At 38.5% G+C, this 19,697-nt stretch overlaps 1 protein-coding gene and 1 non-coding gene across 2 annotated transcripts in view; one reads left to right on the plus strand and one right to left on the minus strand.

The window, feature by feature from the left end:
- PPM1E (protein phosphatase, Mg2+/Mn2+ dependent 1E) overlaps positions 1-19,697 on the plus strand; it is a 191,858-nt gene that overhangs the window by 66,538 nt on the left and 105,623 nt on the right. The window lies entirely within an intron of this gene.
- TRNAR-CCU lies at positions 1,207-1,279 on the minus strand. Its single transcript has one exon. It is a non-coding gene; the product is annotated as a tRNA-Arg (tRNA).

Raw genomic sequence — 19,697 nt, forward strand, 5'->3', positions numbered from 1 at the left:
GCCAGCGAGAGAGGGAACACAAGCAGGGGGAGTGGGAGAGGAAGAAGCAGGCTCTCAGGGAGCAGGGAGCCCGATGCGGGGCTCAATCCCAGGACCCTGGGATCATGCCCTGAGCCGAAGGCAGACACCTAACGACTGAGCCACCCAGGTGCCCCTGTAAATAATGCTTTGATGAACATAAGGGTGCATATATCTTTTCATTTTCTTCAGGTAAATACCCAGAAGTGGAATTGGTGGATTATATGGTAGTTCTATTTTTAATATTTTGAGGAACCTCCGTATTGTATTCCATAGCAGCTATACCAACTTACAGTCCCACCAATAGTGCATGAGGGTCTGCTTTTCTCCATATCCTTGTCAGGACTTGTTATTTCTTGTCTTTTTGATACTAGCCATTCTGATTGGGGTGAGGTGATAATCTCATTGTAGTTTTGATTTGCATTTCCCTGATGATTAGTGATGTTGAGCATCTTTTCATGTGCCTGTTGACCATCTATATGTCCTCTTTGGAAAAATATCAATTCAGATCCTCTGCCCATTTTTTAATTTCACTGTTTGGGTTTTTGCTGTTGAGTTTTATGAGTTCTTTATATATTTTTGGATATTAAGCCCTTATCAGGTATATGATTTGCAAATATTGTCTCTCATTCATTAAGTTGTCTTTTCAGTTTGTTGGTGGTTTCCTTTGCTATGCAGAAGCTTTCTAGTCTGATATAGTCCCACCTGTTATTTATTTATTTATTTATTTATTTATTTATTTTTAAAGATTTTATTTATTCGATTTGAGAGAGCAAGAGAGTGCATGTGAGCGAGGGGAGGGGCAGAGGAGGAAGGGGAGGGAGAGAATCTCAAAGAGACTCTGCGCTGAGTGTGGAGTCCATTGCGGAGTTCCATCTCACAACCCTGAGATCATGACTTGAGTTGAAACCAAGAGTTGGATGTTTAACCAACTGATCCAGCCAGGTGGCCCGAGTCCCACTTCTTTATTTTGCTTTTCTTTCTTTTGCTTTTGGAGTCAGATCCAGAAATTCATTGCAAGACACGTGTCAAACAGCTTACCGCCTATGCTTTCTTCTAGGAGTTTTATGGTTTCAGGTCTTACAGTCAAGTCTATAATCCATTTCCAGTTAATTTTTGTGGATGGTGTAAGATAGCACTTTAGTTTCATTCTTTTTTTTTTTTTTTTTTTTTGGTAAATAAACTCTATGCCCAACATGGGGCTTGAACTCATAACCCTGAGATCAGGAGTCACATGCTCTACCAAATGAGCCAGCCAGGCACCCTTTAAGTTTCATTCTTTTGTGTGTAGCTGTCCAGTTTCCCCAACACTATTTATTGGATTCTTTAGTGTTTTCTATATATAAAATCATGTCATATGCACATAGTGATGGTTTTACTTTTTCCTTACCAATTTGGTAATGTTTTATACCTTTTCCTTGTCTGATTGCTGTAGTTAGGACTTCTAACTACAACTACTTCAGCTTACAGGATAAATGTTGAATAGAAGTGGTGACAGTGACATCCTTGTCTTGTTCCTGATTTTGAAGAAAAAGAGTTCAGCTTTTTACCATTGAGTATGATTTTAGCTGTGGGCTTGTCATTTATGGCCTTTATTATGCTGAGGTATGTTCTCTCTATACACACTTTGTTGAGAGTTTCTATCATGAATGGATGTTGGATTTTGTCAGATGCCTTTTCCATATCTATTGAGGTGATCATATGATTTTTATCCTTCATTTTTAATGTATATTATATTGATTTACAGATACTGAACCATCCTTGCGTCCCTGAAGTAAATCCCACTTGATTGTGGTGAATGATCCTTTTAATATGTTGTTTAATTTGGTTTCCTAATATTTTGTTGAGAATTTTTGCTTCTATGTTCATCATGGATATTGACCTTTAATTTTCTTTTTTTCTGATGGCCTTGTCAGGTTTTCATTTAAGCCTAGTGCTGGCCTCTTAAAATGAGTTTGGAATGTTCCCTCTTCTTCCATTTTTTCAGGAGAGTTTGAGAAGGATTGGTTTTATATATTCTTTGTCTTATTTTTTTTTTAAAGATTTTATTTATTTGACAGAGAGAGAGACAGCCAGCGAGAGAGGGAACACAAGCAGGGGGAGTGGGAGAGGAAGAAGCAGGCTCCCAGCGGAGAAGCCTGATGTGGGGCTCGATCCCAGAACGCCGGGATCACGCCCTGGGCTGAAGCCTGATTTTATATATTCTTTGAATGTTAGTAGAATTCACCAGTGAAGCTGTTTGGTCCTGGACTTTGTAAGTTGGGAGGTTTTTGATTACTGATTCAATTCCTTACTAGTAATCTGTGTATTTAGATTTTCTACTTCTGATTCAGTCTTGGAAAGATCATATGATTCTAAGAATTTATCCATCCTTTCTAGGTTGTCCAGTTTGTTGGCATATAATTTTTCATATGATCATATGTCTTTTATGATCATTTGTATTTCTGTGATACCAGCTGTAACTTCTCTTTTATTTCTGATTTTATTTATTTGAGCCCCCCTTCCCTTGTTTGGTCAGTCTAGCTAAAGGTTGTCAGTCTTGCTTATTTTTTCAAAGGACCAGCTCTTATTTTCATTGATTTTTTTTTGTTTCTAATTCATTTATTCACACTCTAATCTTTATTATTTTTTTCCTTTCACTCTGGGCTTCCTTTATTCTCTTTCTAGTTCCTTTAGGTGTAAAGTTAGATTATTTATTTGAGGTTTTTCTCATTTCTTGAGGTAGGACTGTATTGCTATGAACCTCCCTCTTAGAACTGGTTTTGCTGCATCCACAGGTTTGTTTTTTTTTTTTTTTTTTTTTTATTAATAATGATTTTTTATTATATTATGTTAGTCACCATACAGTACATCCCCGGTTTTCGATGTAAGGCTCGATGATTCATTAGTTGTGTATAACACCCAGTGCACCATGCAATATGTGCCCTCCTTACTACCCATCACCGGTCTATCCCATTCCCCCACCCCCCTCCCCTCTGTAGCCCTCAGTTTGTTTCTCATAGTCCATAGTCTCTCATGTTTCATTCCCCCTTCTGATTACCCCCCCTTTCTTTATCCCTTTCTTCCCCTACTGATCATTCTAGTTCTTATGTTCCATAGATGAGAGAAATCATATGATAGTTGTCTTTCTCTGCTTGACTTATTTCACTAAGCATTATCTCCTCCAGTGCCGTCCATGTTGTAGCAAATGTTGAGAACTCATTCTTTCTGATTGCTGAGTAATATTCCATTGTATATATGGACCACAACTTCTTAATCCAGTCATCTGTTGCAGGGCATCTCGGCTCCTTCCACGATTTAGCTATTGTGGACATTGCTGCTATGAACATTGGGGTGCATATGGCCCTTCTCTTCACTACGTCTGTATCTTTGGGGTAAACACCCAGTAGTGCAATGGCTGGATCATAGGGTAGCTCAATTTTTAACTTTTTAAGGGACCTCCACACTGTTTTCCAGAGTGGCTGTACCAACTTGCATTCCCACCAACAATGTAGGAGGGATCCCCTTTCTCCACATCCTCTCCAACAATTGTTGTTTCTTGCCTTGTCTATTTTTGCCATTCTAACTGGCGTAAGGTGGTATCTCAGTGTGGTTTTGATTTGAATTTCCTTGATGGCTAATGATTTTGAACATTTTTTCATGTGTCTGTTAGCCATTTGTATGTCTTCATTGGAAAAGTGTCTGTTCATATCTTCTGCCCATTTTTTGATTTGTTTATTTGTTTCTCGTGTATTGAGTTTGAGAAGTTCTTTGTAGATCTTGGATACCAGTCCTTTATCTGTAGTGTCATTTGCAAATATATTCTCCCATTCCGTGGGCTGCCTCTTAGTTTTTCTGACTGTTTCCTTGGCTGTGCAGAAACTTTTAATCTTGATGAAGTCCCATAAATTCATTTTATCTTTTGTTTCTCTTGCCTTTGGGGATGTGTCATGAAAAAGGTTGCTTTGGCCGATGTCGTAGAGGTTGCTGCCTATGTTCTCCTCTAGAATTTTGATGGATTCCTGTCTCACATCGAGGTCTTTCATCCATTTGGAGTTTATTTTTGTGTATGGTGTGAGAGAGTGGTCAAGTTTCATTCTTTTGCATGTAGCTGTCCAATTTTCCCAGCACCATTTATTGAAGAGACTGTCTTTTTCCCACCGGATGTTTTTTCCTGCTTTATCAAATATTAGTTGCCCAAAGAGCTGAGGGTCCATTTCTGGGCTCTCTATTCTGTTCCATTGGTCTATGTGTCTGTTTTTGTGCCAGTACCATGCTGTCTTTGTGATCACAGCTTTGTAGTACAGCTCGAAATCCGGCATTGTGATGCCCCCAGCTTTGTTTTTCCTTTTCAACAGTTCCTTGGAGATTCGGGGCCTTTTCTGTTTCCATACAAATTTAAGGACTATTTGTTCCAGTTCTTTGAAAAATGTCCTCGGTATTTTGATCGGGATAGCATTGAAAGTGTAGATTGCTCTGGGTAGCATGGACATTTTAACTATGTTAATTCTTCCAATCCATGAGCATGGAATATCTTTCCATCTTTTTATGTCTTCCTCAATGTCTTTCAAGAGTGATTTATAGTTTCTAGAATATAGGTCCTTTACGTCTCTGGTTAAGTTAATTCCAAGGTAACGTATGGTTTTTGGTGCTATTGTAAATGGGATGGATTCCCTAATTTCTCTTTCTTCGGTCTCGTTATTCGTGTACAGAAATGCAACTGATTTCTGAGCATTGATTTTGTATCCCGCCACGTTACTGAATTGCTCTATAGGGCATCCTTGTCGTGTTCCTGATCTTAAGGGAAAGGCTTCCAGCTTTTCCCCATTGAGAATAATATTTGCAGTAGGCTTTTCATAGATGGCTTTTATGAGATTGAGAAATGTACCTTCTATTCCTACACTCTGAAGGGTTTTAATCAGGAAAGGATGCTGTATTTTGTCAAATGCTTTTTCGGCATCGATTGAGAGGATCATATGGTTCCTGAGTCTTTTCTTGTTGATATGTGCATCCACAGGTTTTAGTATGTCATTTATATTTTCATTTATCTCTGGGTATTTTTTTTTAATTTCTCCTTTGATTTTTTTGTTGTTGTTGTTGTTGACCCAGTGGTAGTTCAGTGGCATGTTGTTTAATCTTCATATATTTGTGGGGTTTTTTTCCACCAGTTTTCTTCATTGTAATTTATTTCTTCCTGTTTTTTTTTTAAAGATTTTATTTATTTATTTGAGAGAAAGAGCTGAGTGTGAGAGAGAGAGAGAGAGCGAGCATAAGTAGGGGTGAGGAGCAGAGGGAGAGGGAGAAGCAGACTCTGCTGAGCAGGGAGCCTGATGCAGGGCTCGATCCCAGGACCTTGGGATCATGACCTGAGCTGAAGGCAGATACTTAAACAACTGAGCCACCTAGGAGCTTTTTTTTTTTTTTTTTAAGAGAGTGAGCAGGGGGTGGAAGGTTGGGAAGAGAGAGAGGGAAAGAGAGAATCTTAAGCAGGCTCCACACCAAGTGTGGAGCCCAGTGCAGGGCTTGATCTCACAACCCTGAGATCATGACCTGAGCTAAAATCAAGAGTTGGATGCTTAACCAGCTGAGCCACCCAGGTGCCCCACTTCTTATAATTGATTTCTATTTTCATGCCATTGTGGTTGGAAAGGATGTTTGATATGATTTCAGTCTTCTTAAACGTATTCAGACTTTTGTGGCCTAACCTATGATCTGTTCTGGAGAATGTTCCATGTGCACTTGAGAAGAATGTGTATTCTGCTGCTTTTGGGTAGAATGTATACCTATTAAGGCCATCTGGTCTATGTATTGTTTAAGGCCAATGTTTCCTTATTGATTTTCTGTCTGGTTGACTTATTTATTGATGTAAATGGGTGTTAAAGTTCCCTACTATTATTGTATTGCTGACCATTTCTCCCTTTAGGTCTGTTAATATTTGTTTCATATGTTTTGGTGTTCCTATGTTTGCTGTGTATAAATTTACACATATTATAAAATCTTGTTGGAGTGACCCCCTTTATCATTAGTAATGCCCTTCTTTGTCTTTTATTATAGTCTTCACTGTGGTGGGTTTTTTTTTTTTTTTTAAGGATTTTATTTATTTATTTGACAGAGAGTGGGAGAGAGAGCAAGAGAAAGCACAAGAAGGGGGAGTAGAAGTGGGAGAGGGAGAAGCAGGCTCCCCACTGAGCAGGGAGCCTGATGCAGGGCTCAATCCCAGGACCCTGAGATCATGAACTGAGCTGAAAGCAGATGCTTAACCAGCTGAGCCATGCAGGTGCCCCCATTGTTGTTTTTTAAATTTTTTAAAATTTTTAATTATTTTATTTTATTTTTTCAATCAGAATTTTTTTTTAAAGATTTTATTTATTTATTTGACAGAGAGAGAACACAAGCAGGGGGAGTGACAGGCAGAGGGAGACAGAGAAGCAGGCTTCCTGCTGAGCAAGGAGCCTGATGTGGGGCTCGATCCCAGGACCCTGGGATCGTGAGCTGAGCCAAAGGCAGATGCTCAACTGACTGAGCCACACAGGTGCCCCTATAGTCTTTGTTTTAAAGTTTATTTTGTCTGATAGGAATACAGTTACACCAGTTTTCTTTTCACTTCCATTTGCATGAAATATCTTTTGCATCCCTCACTTTTAGTCTGTGGGTGTCCTTAACATCTGAATTGATTCTCTTGTAGCAGAATATAGGTGAGTTTTGTTTTTAATCCATTTAGCCACTCCATGTATTTTGATTGGAGGATTTAATCCATTTACACTTAAAATAATTATTGATATGTATGTACTTATTGCCATTTTGTTAATTACTTTCTGTCTGTTTTTGTAGTTCTCTGTTACTTTCTTTACCTGCTTTCTTCCCTTTTGGTTTGATAGCTTTCTCTTTAATGTCTTGTTTAGAGTCCTTTCTCATTTTCTTCTTTGTATCTATCATAGGTTTTTGCTTTGTGGTTACCATAAGGTTCACCTATAACATCCTATGTATATTTTAAGTCTATTTTAAGTTGATAGCAACTTAAATTTGAACTTATTCTAAAACTCTACGTTTTTTTTTTTAAATATTTTTATTTATTCGACAGATAGACAGCCAGCGAGAGAGGGAACACAAGCAGGGGAAGTGGGAGAGGAAGAAGCAGGCTCATAGCGGAGGAGCCCGATGTGGGGCTCGATCCCATAACGCCGGGATCACGCCCTGAGCCGAAGGCAGACTCTTAACCGCTGTGCCACCCAGGCGCCCCAAAACTCTACGTTTTTACCACCTTCCTCCAATGTTTTATGCTTTTGATGGCACATCTTAGAAAACTTTTTATTTTATATATCCCTTAACTAATTATTGCCCTGTGTGGATTGCGTGTTCCTGCCAACTTTGGTGAGGCAACTGGAGAATGCAGGATGCAGGGCATGCTCATTGGCTTCAGTGATGCAATGGGAGAGTGCCTTGTTACCATGCATCCACCTGCTTTAGCAAGACTACAGAAGAATGCTGTACCCACTCATGCTCGCTGGCCGCAGCCAGGAAGCAGGGGAGGGTTGCAATAGCCCCTACACACCAGCTTCAGCAAGACAGCAGGAGAATGTTATGGTCACTTGGTGTTGGTTGGCCCCAGCCAGGGAGTGCTTCAACTGCCTGCTCTTGACAGCTTCAGCAAGGTCACAGGTTACTGCCTGACTGCTTGCCTTTGCCTGTCTTAGAAAGGCAGCGGGAGGATGCTGCATCTGTGCCTGTCCACCTGCCCTAGCAGTCCAGCAATGCCTCTTTTTTTGAAGAGTCCCAGTTGTCCCTTGCCTTTCTAACAGATGTGTTAAGATTAGCAAATGAGGGGTGCCTGGCTGGCTCAGTTGGTAGAGCATGCAACTCTTGATCTCAGGGTGGTAATTTTGAGCCCCACGTAGGGTGTAGAGAGAGCCCCACGCTCTCTCTCTCAAATAAATAAATCTTAAAAAAGATTAGCAAATGAATCTCCTTCACATATAGTGTAGGTGCTTTTCAAACTGCTGCTTTTGTGCTGGTGACTACACAGGAGCCCTTTAAAAAGAGAATCTCAGTTCTCTACAGCTTTGGGTCCCTCAGATGTAAGCCCCGTTGATTTTCTAAGCTAGACATTTTAGGAGCTTGTCTATCTTTTGCAGGTCCTAAGGGTTAGAGTGTCTGATGTGGGGTAAAAATTTCTTGCCCCTCTTGGAGAAGCTCCAGACTTGTGAGATGCCTCTATTGTAGGTTACCTGGCCAGGGGTAGGGTTTTTGGTGAGATTGTGTCTCTGCCTCTCCTACCTGTCATTTTTTTTTTAAGATTTATTTATTTGAGAGAGAGAATGAGCACAAGCAGGGGGAGGGGCAGAGGGAGAGAGAATCCTTAAGCAGACTCCCTGCTGAGCGTGATCCCCATGCTGCTCCATCCCAGGACCCTGAGATCATGATCTGAGTCGAAACCAAGAGTCAGACACTTAACCACCTTAGCCACCCAGATGCTCCCAAGTTCCACTAATTTTAGATAACAGATTATGGTGTTGTGCGAACAATGAACTATGAAGACTGAATGGGTACCAAATTCTGTGTTATAATAAAGTCATAGTTTAGTCTGAAACATTTAACATTGTGCTTAATTCTAGTTGTAAGATATGTTTGAAGTATAAGTGTTAAGCAATCCATGTAAATGATTACATTATATTTAATTAATGTTAGGGTCCTTTAGTTAAACTTTGTATTTTTATACTCAGGGAGGAATAAGAAGTTCACTAGAAAAAGAAGCTGTTACATTTATAAGTTTTTTTTAATTGAAGAATAATCGACATACAATATTGTATTTGCTTTGGGTATACAATATAGTGATTCAATATTTATATATGTTACAAAATGGTTGCTTCAATAAGTATAGTTACCATCTGTCACCACATAAACTTGTTACAGTATTATTGACTATATTCCCTATGCTGTGTATTATATTTCCCTGTCTTTCTTACTTTGTAACTGGAAGATTGTATCTCTTAATCCTTTTCACCTATTTTATCCATCTTCCCACCTCTCTCCCCTTTGGCAAACATCAGTTCTCTGTATCTATGAGTCTGTTTCTATCTTGTTTTGTTTTGTGTTTCAGATTCCACACTTAAGTGAGATAACACAGTATTTGTCTTTCTGTATCTGATTCCTACATTTAAGTCCCCTTTCCAGTGGGTACCACTCAGGGACCAGAATGTCGTGCATCTTTGGTATGGATGTACACACTTTAGGTGTTTGATTCAACTTGGTTTAGGGCAGGGTGAGTACTTTCCCAGTGTAATAGAAATGGATTCCCTTGATTGAAGAGCAAATATTAGGGCCTCAGGAAACTAGTAGAAGAGATGGAAATAGAATAATAAGTGCAGTCTTCTTCAGCCCTGAAGGGAACTTATTTTGAGAGTTGATGGGATTGGTGAAAGTGTTTTCCTGGGCTTACTAACTCTTTACTAGCTTACTAACATTATTGTTTGCTCGAGGCAGGGATGGGAGTGAGTTGAATTGTATTAAAACAGTCCTTTCCCAAATTTCTCCCTCATTCTGTTTGAAATTATACCAATTATTCAAGAGTTAGGTATCTTTTACTATGAACTAGTTTAATCAACTGGCATTTCTGATAACTAACTGAAATGCATCAAGGTAATGAGATTTTGAAAGGTGGTTAAGGGAAAAGTAAGAGAAATTTTAAAGCACTTATAGCATAAGTTGTTGATGAAGGCAAGGCCTTAAGTGGGAGTTGAAGTGGCCGTGTCAGGGAGGCAGAAGACAAACATAGCCCACATAGAGATGAGGTTTACTAAAAGAGAGATGGAAAGAAAGATATAATAATGGAGATAAGTCAGTAACAACAGCAATGAAAGTAAAAAAGAGATCAAAGAAAGGAAGCACTGAAACATGGCACTGAATAAACAAGTATGTGAACAGGAGCAGGCATTATAAAACAGGAGCAGCAGTGTGGAGTGTTTAGTTAGAAGTAGAGTTGCTAAGTCTGATTTTTTTGGAAAGAGAGTCCCAAATCTATCACTCTCTCTCTCTCGCCCTCTCTCTTTCTTCAAAGCAAGAGAGAATGTGAGCCTGCTTCTTATTTTGTTATTGGTTTAGCTGATAATTATGGTTAGAACAACTTCTAGGTATTTGCTGTATTGTTAACAGATAGGAAGGATATCAGAGTTGGAGACAGTTTCTATTCCCCTTCTTTTCTGGCCTTATACTGTGATTGTTTCCAAAACGATAGTGTGTTTATATAGGTGTAGCCCATAGGCATTTGTAAAAATGTTCTTTGATTAAGATAGTTCATATTTTAAACACTGATTGGTCATGAATAGGAAGTGAAAATTTGGATCTAATAGATGGTTCTTTCCTGGAATACAGTGTGCTTTTTTTCTGTAGGGAAATTCTAACAAGCATAAGTTCAAGCCTCTGGTTGATAATCAAAACTGTATCAGACAGGTCTGCCATTTTACAGGTCTTGCTGTTGGAAAATATAGATTGTAATTGATTCTGTTGTTCAGGGTCTGTAACAACTGCAGGCTGTCAAAGTAGTTGCCCTACTGTTTCTGTCACTTACAAAATGGTGAGGCATCAGTGTTGTGAAAAAGGTATGTTAGGAGAGTTGAGTTCTGATTATTCTTGCTCTTCTTGTCTGACCTAGGACAAACCCTATGAGCCTAATTTTTTTCTGATTTTCAAAATGAGAATAATTCTCTTACCTATGTCAAAGCATTATTTGTGCATCAGATAATATGGTGTATGTGAGCATTTTTTAAACTATAAGGGCAATACATAAAAATAAAGTCTTATCCTCATTTCTGTTACCCAAGGAGAATTGTTTCTAGTTGAAGACAAGCTGAAATGGGCATTATTTCTGTCCTATTAGCACTTCTGACAAATTGTTCAAGGAATGGAATGGGCAGGAAAGAAGTTATAAAAGTAATGGGAAAATAATCATGTGGGTACTTGCATGAAAGGCAGACTTACTTGAAATTCCAGGCACAGGAATGGTTTCTTAGGATTGTGATTACGCTATTCTCTAAATGATTTAGGTGAAAGGGAGAAGACCTCATTTAGTAATTAGATACACTTTATAACAAAATACAACAGTAATGAATGTAGGAGAATGGTTCTTTTTTTTTTTTTTTAAGATTTTATTTATTTATTTGACAGAGATAGAGACAGCCAGCGAGAGAGGGAACACAAGCAGGGGGAGAGGGAGAGGAAGAGGAAGAAGCAGGTTCCCAGCGGCGGAGCCTGATGTGGGGCTCAATCCCTGGACTCCGGGATCATGCCCTGAGCCCAAGGCAGACGCTTAACGACTGAGCCACCCAGGTGCCCCATAGGAGAATGGTTCTTAAACATTTGTAGTTATCTTTTGGAATCTGGAAATAACATTGCCACTATTATTTGGATTGCCTGTTGTTTGGTTCCTAATTTTTTTTCCCCTTAGGAAATTGTTTTGTATGTTATTTAATTATTGTGAAACAAATTATTGTAAAATTAAACATAGACTGATTAAATATAGAGAAGGTGTGAAATTTAATTTTCGTACAAATTAATAGACTATGCCCAAATGTACTGATGCATTAGATACTATATATGCTTTTAAAACATATAAATTATAGTTGGGGAAAGAAGTTTGAAAGGAGATGAGCACATAGATGAAAAATCTCAATCCAGGGAAGAAAATGTTTGTAACAGTTAGCATTCAGCACATTTATTTGTACATAATTTAAAGCTTTTTTTCATGGGGATAAAAACTATAGGTTGTTCCAAATATAGCAGTCTTAATCTGAGTGATCTGTTGAGCCAAGCACTTTCTGAGACTTTGTAGCTTGGGCACAGATCCTATCTAAGTAGCTTCTAATCAACTGCTACGTGCTGCAGAATAAACCTTTTATTTTTAGATCCTCAAAAACTCATACCAGTGAAGACAGGCATTTCCCCAGTCTCATTATTATTAGTCATTTTGATAGAACCAATTCATTAATTTTAAAAAAAGAAAGGGTTGTGTTGTAAATTAGTTCTATTTTTTCTTAATGAATTTGTCTTAGCTGCTGAAAAATGTTTTACGTAAATGCTAGTGTTTACTTCTTTGTGTATTGTTTGTATTTTCAACTATGAAGAGAAGAAATTTATTTTAAAATAAGCATATTTTAATTTAGAAAAAGTTTGACAGTTTAGAAAGCTTGGTGTTGACACTGATATTTCTTTAGGAAAGAATGCAATGAAAATGCAATAATTTTCCATCTTGACTTCTTCTATATAGTTTATAGTAAATTTCTATATTTAAAATATAGAAATGTTTTACTTTTAATGGTCCTGACATTTTCCTCAAGTTTATTCAGAGTAAATGAAAATGCTTTAGTGTCTTATAAAACAAATTTAGCTGGACAGATCCAGCTGTTGTATTTATAAATAGCTACAGATGTCTGCAGCAATAAAGGGTTTACTCAGGTTGTTATGGCAACTAAAATTCAGCAGAACCTCAAAGATAAGCTATTTTGAAGGAGGGGAATACATTAAAGCTACAGTTAATCCGATTATACGATAAAAATTATTGCTTACTATCATTTTAGAATGCAAGAGAGAAATTAGTTTCAACCTGTCAATGTAACTTTCCTTAATGTACAAAGATTCTGTTACTAATTTATTGTCTGTTTTTTTATACTTTTAAGGATATTTTCTTGTAGTGGGTCATGATGGATAGCGCTGACCCATTTAAATTCTCTGTCTTCTTGTCCTCTTTGTGATGAGTTGAATGTTTAAGTCTGCTGACTAGGATTGAGGGTGCATTTTTGAGACCACAGGGTATAGCAAAGCCTGCACTGGGCTTCAAGTCCATGATTTTATACTAATGTTTTATCCTCCTGTGAACTGACCAGTTTAAATCTTTTTATTTTAAGATTTTATTTATTTATGTGACACAGAGACAGCCAGCGAGAGAGGGAACACAGCAGAGGAGTGGGAGAGGAAGAAGCAGGCTCCCAGTGGGGGAGCCTGATGTGGGGCTCGATCCTGGAATGCTGGGATCACGCCCTGAGCCAAAGGCAGACGCTTAATGACTGCGCTACCCAGGCACCCCCAGTTTAAATCTTTTAAGGCCATTGAAATAAGTAGATCTTTTCAGAGATTGTTACACAGTAGGTCTGAGGGTAGTACATGAGAATCGGTAGAGTTTTAAAATAATTTTTATCTTTATTCAGTGTAGTACATGGGCAAAATTTTTTTGGTGAAGTGAAACAGTATACTACTGTGTATGTAAACCTTATAATAAAAAAGAGCCATCTTTTATCCTATTCTCTATACCCAAATCCTCCTTAGAGGCAATTATTTTTAACTCTTTTAGTCATTTCTTCTGGGATTTACCTCTGTGTCTCTAATGAATGTTTCTATTGCTGTTTCTTGCTTTTTCAGTTTTAGTCATTAACTCTTTGTTTTCTGCTCTAGAAAGTGAAGATTTAATAATTTCATACAACTGTTACCTCTTTCCCTCCAACTCGCAATATAATCATACCACAACTTTGAGTTATAGGTCGCGAGTTAAATCTACTATGCATAATAAAGAAAATACAATTTTTAAAAACTTTTATTTTGGGGCGCCTGGGTGGCTCAGTTGGTTAAGTGTCCAACTCTTGATTTTGGTTCAGGTCATGATCTCAGGGTTGTGAGATCCAGCTCTGCATGAGGCTCTATGCTGGGCGTGGAACCTGCTAAAGATTCTCCCTGCCTCTCCCCTACATGTGCTTGCATTCTCTCTCTTTCAAAAATAAGTAAAATAAAAACTTTCATTTTAAAATAATTTTAGACTCACTTGAAAGTTTCAAAAATAGGGACACCTGGGTGGCACAGTTGGGTGAGCATCCGACTGTTGGTTTCCACTCAGGTTATGATCTCAAGGGTCATTGGATCCAGCCCCATGTCGGGCTCCATGCTCAGTGCAGAGTCTGCTTAAGACTTTCTCTCCCTCTCCCTTTGCCCCTCCCCTCTGCGTGCTCTCTCTCTAAAATAAATAAATAAATCTTTTTTAAAAAAGTTGCAAAAATAATACAGAGAATTCACATGTACTCTTTACTCAGCTTCCCCTGATGACAACAGATTAGATGTAATCGGTACAAGTGTGGAAAAAAGGCAAGGTCTTTGCTAAGCCTACATTTCAACAAATAAATGTGAATAAGGGAATAAAAAGTCCAAACTCAAATTCATGTGAGTACAAATGATGCAAATTTATTACTACCTGCATCTGTGTGTATACATTTTGTTAAGATACTGAAAATAGGGGGCACCTGGGTGGATCAGTCGGTTAAGTGTCTGCCTTTGGCTCAGGTCATGATCCCAGTGTCCTGGGATCCAGCCCCACCTTGAGCTCCCTGCTCCATAGGGAGCCTGCTTTTCCCTCTACTGCTCCCCCTCCTTGAGCTCTCTTGCATGTGCTCTCTCTGTCAAATACATAAATAAAATCTTTTGAAAAAGGGGCACCTGGGTGGCTCAGTTGGTTAAGCGTCTGCCTTTGGCTCAGGTTATGATCCCAGGGTCCTGGGATCGAGTCCTGCATCAGGCTCCCTGCTCAGCAGAGAGCCTGCTTCTCCCTTCCCTCTGCTGCTCCCCCTGGTTGTTCTCTCTCTCTCTCTCTGTCAAATAAAATCTTAAAAAAAAAAAAGAAATCTTAAAAAAAAAAAATACTGGGATGCCTGGGGGGCTCAGTTGGTTAAGCATCTGCCTTCAGCTCAGGTTATGATCCCAGAGTCCTGGGATTGAGTCCCACATCAGGCTCCCTGCTCAGTGGGGAGACCGCTTCTCCCTCTGCCTGCTGCTCCCCCTGCTTGTTCTCTCTCTCTCTCAAATAAACAAATAAATAAAATCTTTAAAAAAAAAGATACCAAAAATAGGTTGAATACATTATATAATGATAGTATAATTACCAGAATAAAAACTAGCATAAGTAAATACCAATATAAAAACCAGAAAACAGACATTGGTACAATGCTATTAACTAAACTAAGACTTTATTTGGATTTAATTAAATTTTACACACATTCCTTTTTTTTTTTTTTTTTTTTTTGAGAGAGAGAGAGAAAGAAAGAGAAGGCGCTCAGTGCAGAGCCCGATGCTGGGCTTGATTTCATGACCCTGAGATCATGATCTGAGCCAAAACCAAACCAAGAGTCGGATGCTTAATTTTTAAAAAATTTTTTTCCATATGGTGACTAATGTAACAAAATAAAAATTATAAAAAAATTTTTTCCTGCTATATAGTTTTATGAAATCTTATCACATGTATAAATTCATACAACTATTGGGGCGCCTGGGTGGCTCAGTTGTTGAGCGTCTGCCTTTGGCTCAGGGTGTGATCCTGGTGTTCTGGGATCGAGCCCCACATCAGGCTCCTCACTGGGAGCCTGCTTCTTCTTCTCTCACTCCCCTTGCTTGTGTTCCCTCTCTCGCGGGCTGTCTCTCTCTCTGTCAAATAAATAAATAAAATCTTTAAAAAAAAGAATTCATACAACCATTACCACAGCTAGCTTACAGAAATCATCAAAGAAACTCCCACATGCTATCCGTTTATAGGCATACCCCAATTATAACCCCTGGCAACTGGTGATCTGTTTTCTATTACTGTAATTTTGTCATTTTAAGAATGTTATATAAATGGGATCATGTAATATGTGACCTTTGGGATTTTTTTTGTTTTGTTTTGCTTTTTTTTTTAGTTTCAGGGATAGAATTTAGTGATTCATCAATTGCATATAACACCCAGTGCTCATTACATCAAGTGCCCCCCTTAATGCCCATCACCCAGTTACCCCATTTCCCCCACCCCCCTGCCTTCAGCAACCCTTAGTTTGTTTCCTAGAGTTCAGCATCTCTTATGGTTTGCCTTCCTCTCTATTTTCATTTTATTTTTTCTTCCTTTCCCTATGTTCATCTGTTTTGTTTCTAAAATTCCATATATGAGTGAAATCATATGGCATTTGTCTTAGGATTGTTTTTTTTTAAACTCAGCATAAGCCCTTAAGATCCAGCTACACTGTTATGTGTATCAATAGTTCATTTCTTTTTTTGTTGAGTAGTATTTCATTGTAGGAATTTACCATAGATTTTTATCCGTTTATCCATTGAAGTTTTTTTTTTTAAGGTTTTATTTATTTAACAGAGAGAGGGAGTGAGCACAAGTAGGGGGCGTGGCAAGCAGAGAGGGAGAGGAAGAAGCAGGCTCCCTGCTGAGCAAGGAGCCTGATGTAGGGCTCGATCCCAGGACCCTGGGATCATGACCTGAGCCGAAGGCAGATGCTTAACCAATGGAGCCACTCAGGCGCCCCTTAACGGACTGAGCCACTCAGGCGCCCCCATCCACTGAAGGTTATTTGGGTTGTTTCCAGCTTTTGACTATTACAAATAAAGCGACTATGAACATTCATATACGGGTTTTTGTGTGAACATAAGTTCTTAATTCTCTAGGGTAAATACCGAGGAGTGTGATTGCTGAGTTGTGTCATGTTTGTTTAACTTTATGAGAAACTGCCAAACAATTCTCCAGAGTGACAGTACCATTTTACATTCCCACAAGTAACGCATGAGAAATCGAGCCTATTGCTCCATGTCTTTATTTTTTTATTTATTTTTTAAAGATGTTATTTATTTGAGAGAAAGAGAGAGAGAGCACACACAAACGGTGGGGGGTGACTGAGCCACCCAGGTGTCCCTTGCTCCATGTCTCTAACTGGTATTTGTATTTGTTTCCTAGGGCTGCCATAACAAATCACAAACTGGGTGGTAATTTATTCTCCCTCAGTTATGTAGGCTAGAAGTCAACTCAAGACATTGGCAGGTGGGCGCCTGGGTGGCTCAGCCATTAAGCGTCTGCCTTCAGCTCGGGTCATGATCCCAGGGTCCTGGGATCGAGCCCCGCATCGGGCTCCCTGCTTGGCGAGAAGCCTCCTTCTCCCTCTCCCTCTCCCCTTGCTTGTGTTCCCTCTCTCGCTGTCTCTGTCAAATAAATAAATAAAATCTTTAAAAAAAAAAAAAAAGAAAAAGTAAAAGACATTGGCAGGGCCATGCTCTCAGGAAGAAACCATCCCACTCTTTGTCCTAGCTTCTAGTAGTTGTTAGAAATCCTTGGTGTTCCTTGTGTTGTGGCAGCATAACTTCAATCTCTGCCTCTGTCTTCATGTGCCTGTCTTCCTTTATGTAAGTGTCTGCTTTGTGTTTCTGTGTGTTCATATGATCTTCTTACAGGGATACCATATTTGGGGCCTACTGTAATCCATTGTAAACTCATCTTAATTAATTACATCTGCAAAGACTCTCTAAATATGATCACATTTGAAGGTTTCAGATAGACATGAATTTTCAGAGGACACTATTGAATCCACTACAGTATTGTCTGCATTTTTTGTTTTAGCTATTCCAATAGATGTAGAATGGTATCTCATGGTGGCTTTAATTTGCATTTCTATGATAGCTAATGTTCTTGAACATCTTTTCATGTGCCTATTTGCCATGCATGTATCATTGTTGGTATATTTTTTGCCCACTTTCTAATTGGGATGTTTATTTACTGTTGAGTTTACAGAGTTCTTTATGTGTTGTGGATGTAAATACTTTGTCAGATATGTAATTTGCAAATATTTTCTCCTGATGTGTGGTGGTATCTTTCACAGAGCAAAAATTTTTAATCTTCATAAAGACCAACTTTTGCTTTTATGGATTCTACTTCTGGTGTCATGTGTAAGAACTTCTTGCCTAAACTTAGGTCACAAAGAGTTTCTCCTGTATGTTCTAGAAGTTTTATAGTATTTAGATCAAAGATCTAATTCGAGTTAATTTTTATATAAATTGTGAGCTTTAGATCAAGGTTCAGTTTATTGCCTAGATGACTAATCATCCCAACACCATTAAAAAAATACTTCCTTTCTTCATTTAGTTGCTTTTACGCTTTTGTCAAAAATTAGTTATCTGTATATGGGTGAGTCTATTTCTGGATTCTTTATTCTGTTTTATCGATCTCTGTATCTATCTCTCTTCCAATACCACTGATTTCCATTACTTTTATATACATAGTCTTTTTTTTTTTTTTTTAAGATTTTATTTATTTATTTTAGGGGAGGAGGGGCAGATGGAAAGACAGAAAAGTCTCGAGCAGGCTTTGTACTTAGGGCAGAGCCTGACCTGGGGGCTTAATCTCATGACCCTGAGATCAGGTCCTGAGCTGAAACCAAGAGTCAGATACTTAACCGATTACACCAACTAGGTGCCCGTATACATAGTTAAGTCTTAAAAAGGATAGAGCGATTTCTACCATTTTCGTCTTTTTTTTTTTCAAAATTCTTTTAGCTATTCATTTCTTTGCCTTTCTTTTTTTTTTATTTTGTTATATTAGTCACCATACAGTACATCCCCAGTTTTTGATGCAATGTTCCATGATTCATTATTTGCATATAACACCCAGTGCACCATGCAATATGTGCCCTCCTTAATACCCATCACCGGCCTATCCCGATCCCCCACCCTCTCCCCTCTCATGAAGCCCTTAGTTTGTTTCCCAGAGTCCACAGTCTCTCATGGTTCATTCCCCTTCTGTTTACCCTTCATTCTTCCCTTCCTTCTTCTACTGATCTTCCTATTTCTTATGTTCCATTAATGAGTGAAACTATATGATAATTGTCTTTCTCTGCTTGACTTATTTCACTTAGCATAATCTCCTCCAGTCCCGTCCATGTTAAGGAGCTGAGATGCCCCTTCAACAGATGACTGGATTAAGAAGATGTGGTCCATATATACAAAGGAATATTACTCAGCCATCAGAAAGAACGATTACACAACATTTGCAGCAACATGGACGGGACTGGAGGAGATTATGCTAAGTGAAATAAGTCAAGCAGAGAAAGACAATTATCATATAGTTTCACTCATTAATGGAACATAAGAAATAGGAAGATCAGTAGAAGAAGGAAGGGAAGAATGAAGGGTAAACAGAAGGGGAATGAACCATGAGAGACTGTGGACTCTGGGAAACAAACTAAGGGCTTCATGAGAGGGGAGAGGGTGGGGGATCGGGATAGGCCGGTGATGGGTATTAAGGAGGGCACATATTGCATGGTGCACTGGGTGTTATATGCAAATAATGAATCATGGAACATTGCATCAAAAACTGGGGATGTACTGTATGGTGACTAATATAACAAAATAAAAAAAAAAGAAAGGCAAAGAAATGAATAGCTAAAAGAATTTTGAAAAAAAAAAAGACGAAAATGGTAGAAATCGCTCTATCCTTTTTAAGACTTAACTATGTATACGGGCACCTAGTTGGTGTAATCGGTTAAGTATCTGACTCTTGGTTTCAGCTCAGGACCTGATCTCAGGGTCATGAGATTAAGCCCCCAGGTCAGGCTCTGCCCTAAGTACAAAGCCTGCTCGAGACTTTTCTGTCTTTCCATCTGCCCCTCCTCCCCTAAAATAAATAAATAAAATCTTAAAAAAAAAAAAAAAAGACTATGTATATAAAAGTAATGGAAATCAGTGGTATTGGAAGAGAGATAGATACAGAGATCGATAAAACAGAATAAAGAATCCAGAAATAGACTCACCCATATACAGATAACTAATTTTTGACAAAAGCGTAAAAGCAACTAAATGAAGAAAGGAAGTATTTTTTTAATGGTGTTGGGATGATTAGTCATCTAGGCAATAAACTGAACCTTGATCTAAAG

Source organism: Ursus maritimus, unplaced genomic scaffold (genome assembly GCF_017311325.1).
Source record: "Ursus maritimus isolate PB19 unplaced genomic scaffold, ASM1731132v1 scaffold_24, whole genome shotgun sequence".
Taxonomy (NCBI): Eukaryota; Metazoa; Chordata; class Mammalia; order Carnivora; family Ursidae; genus Ursus; species Ursus maritimus.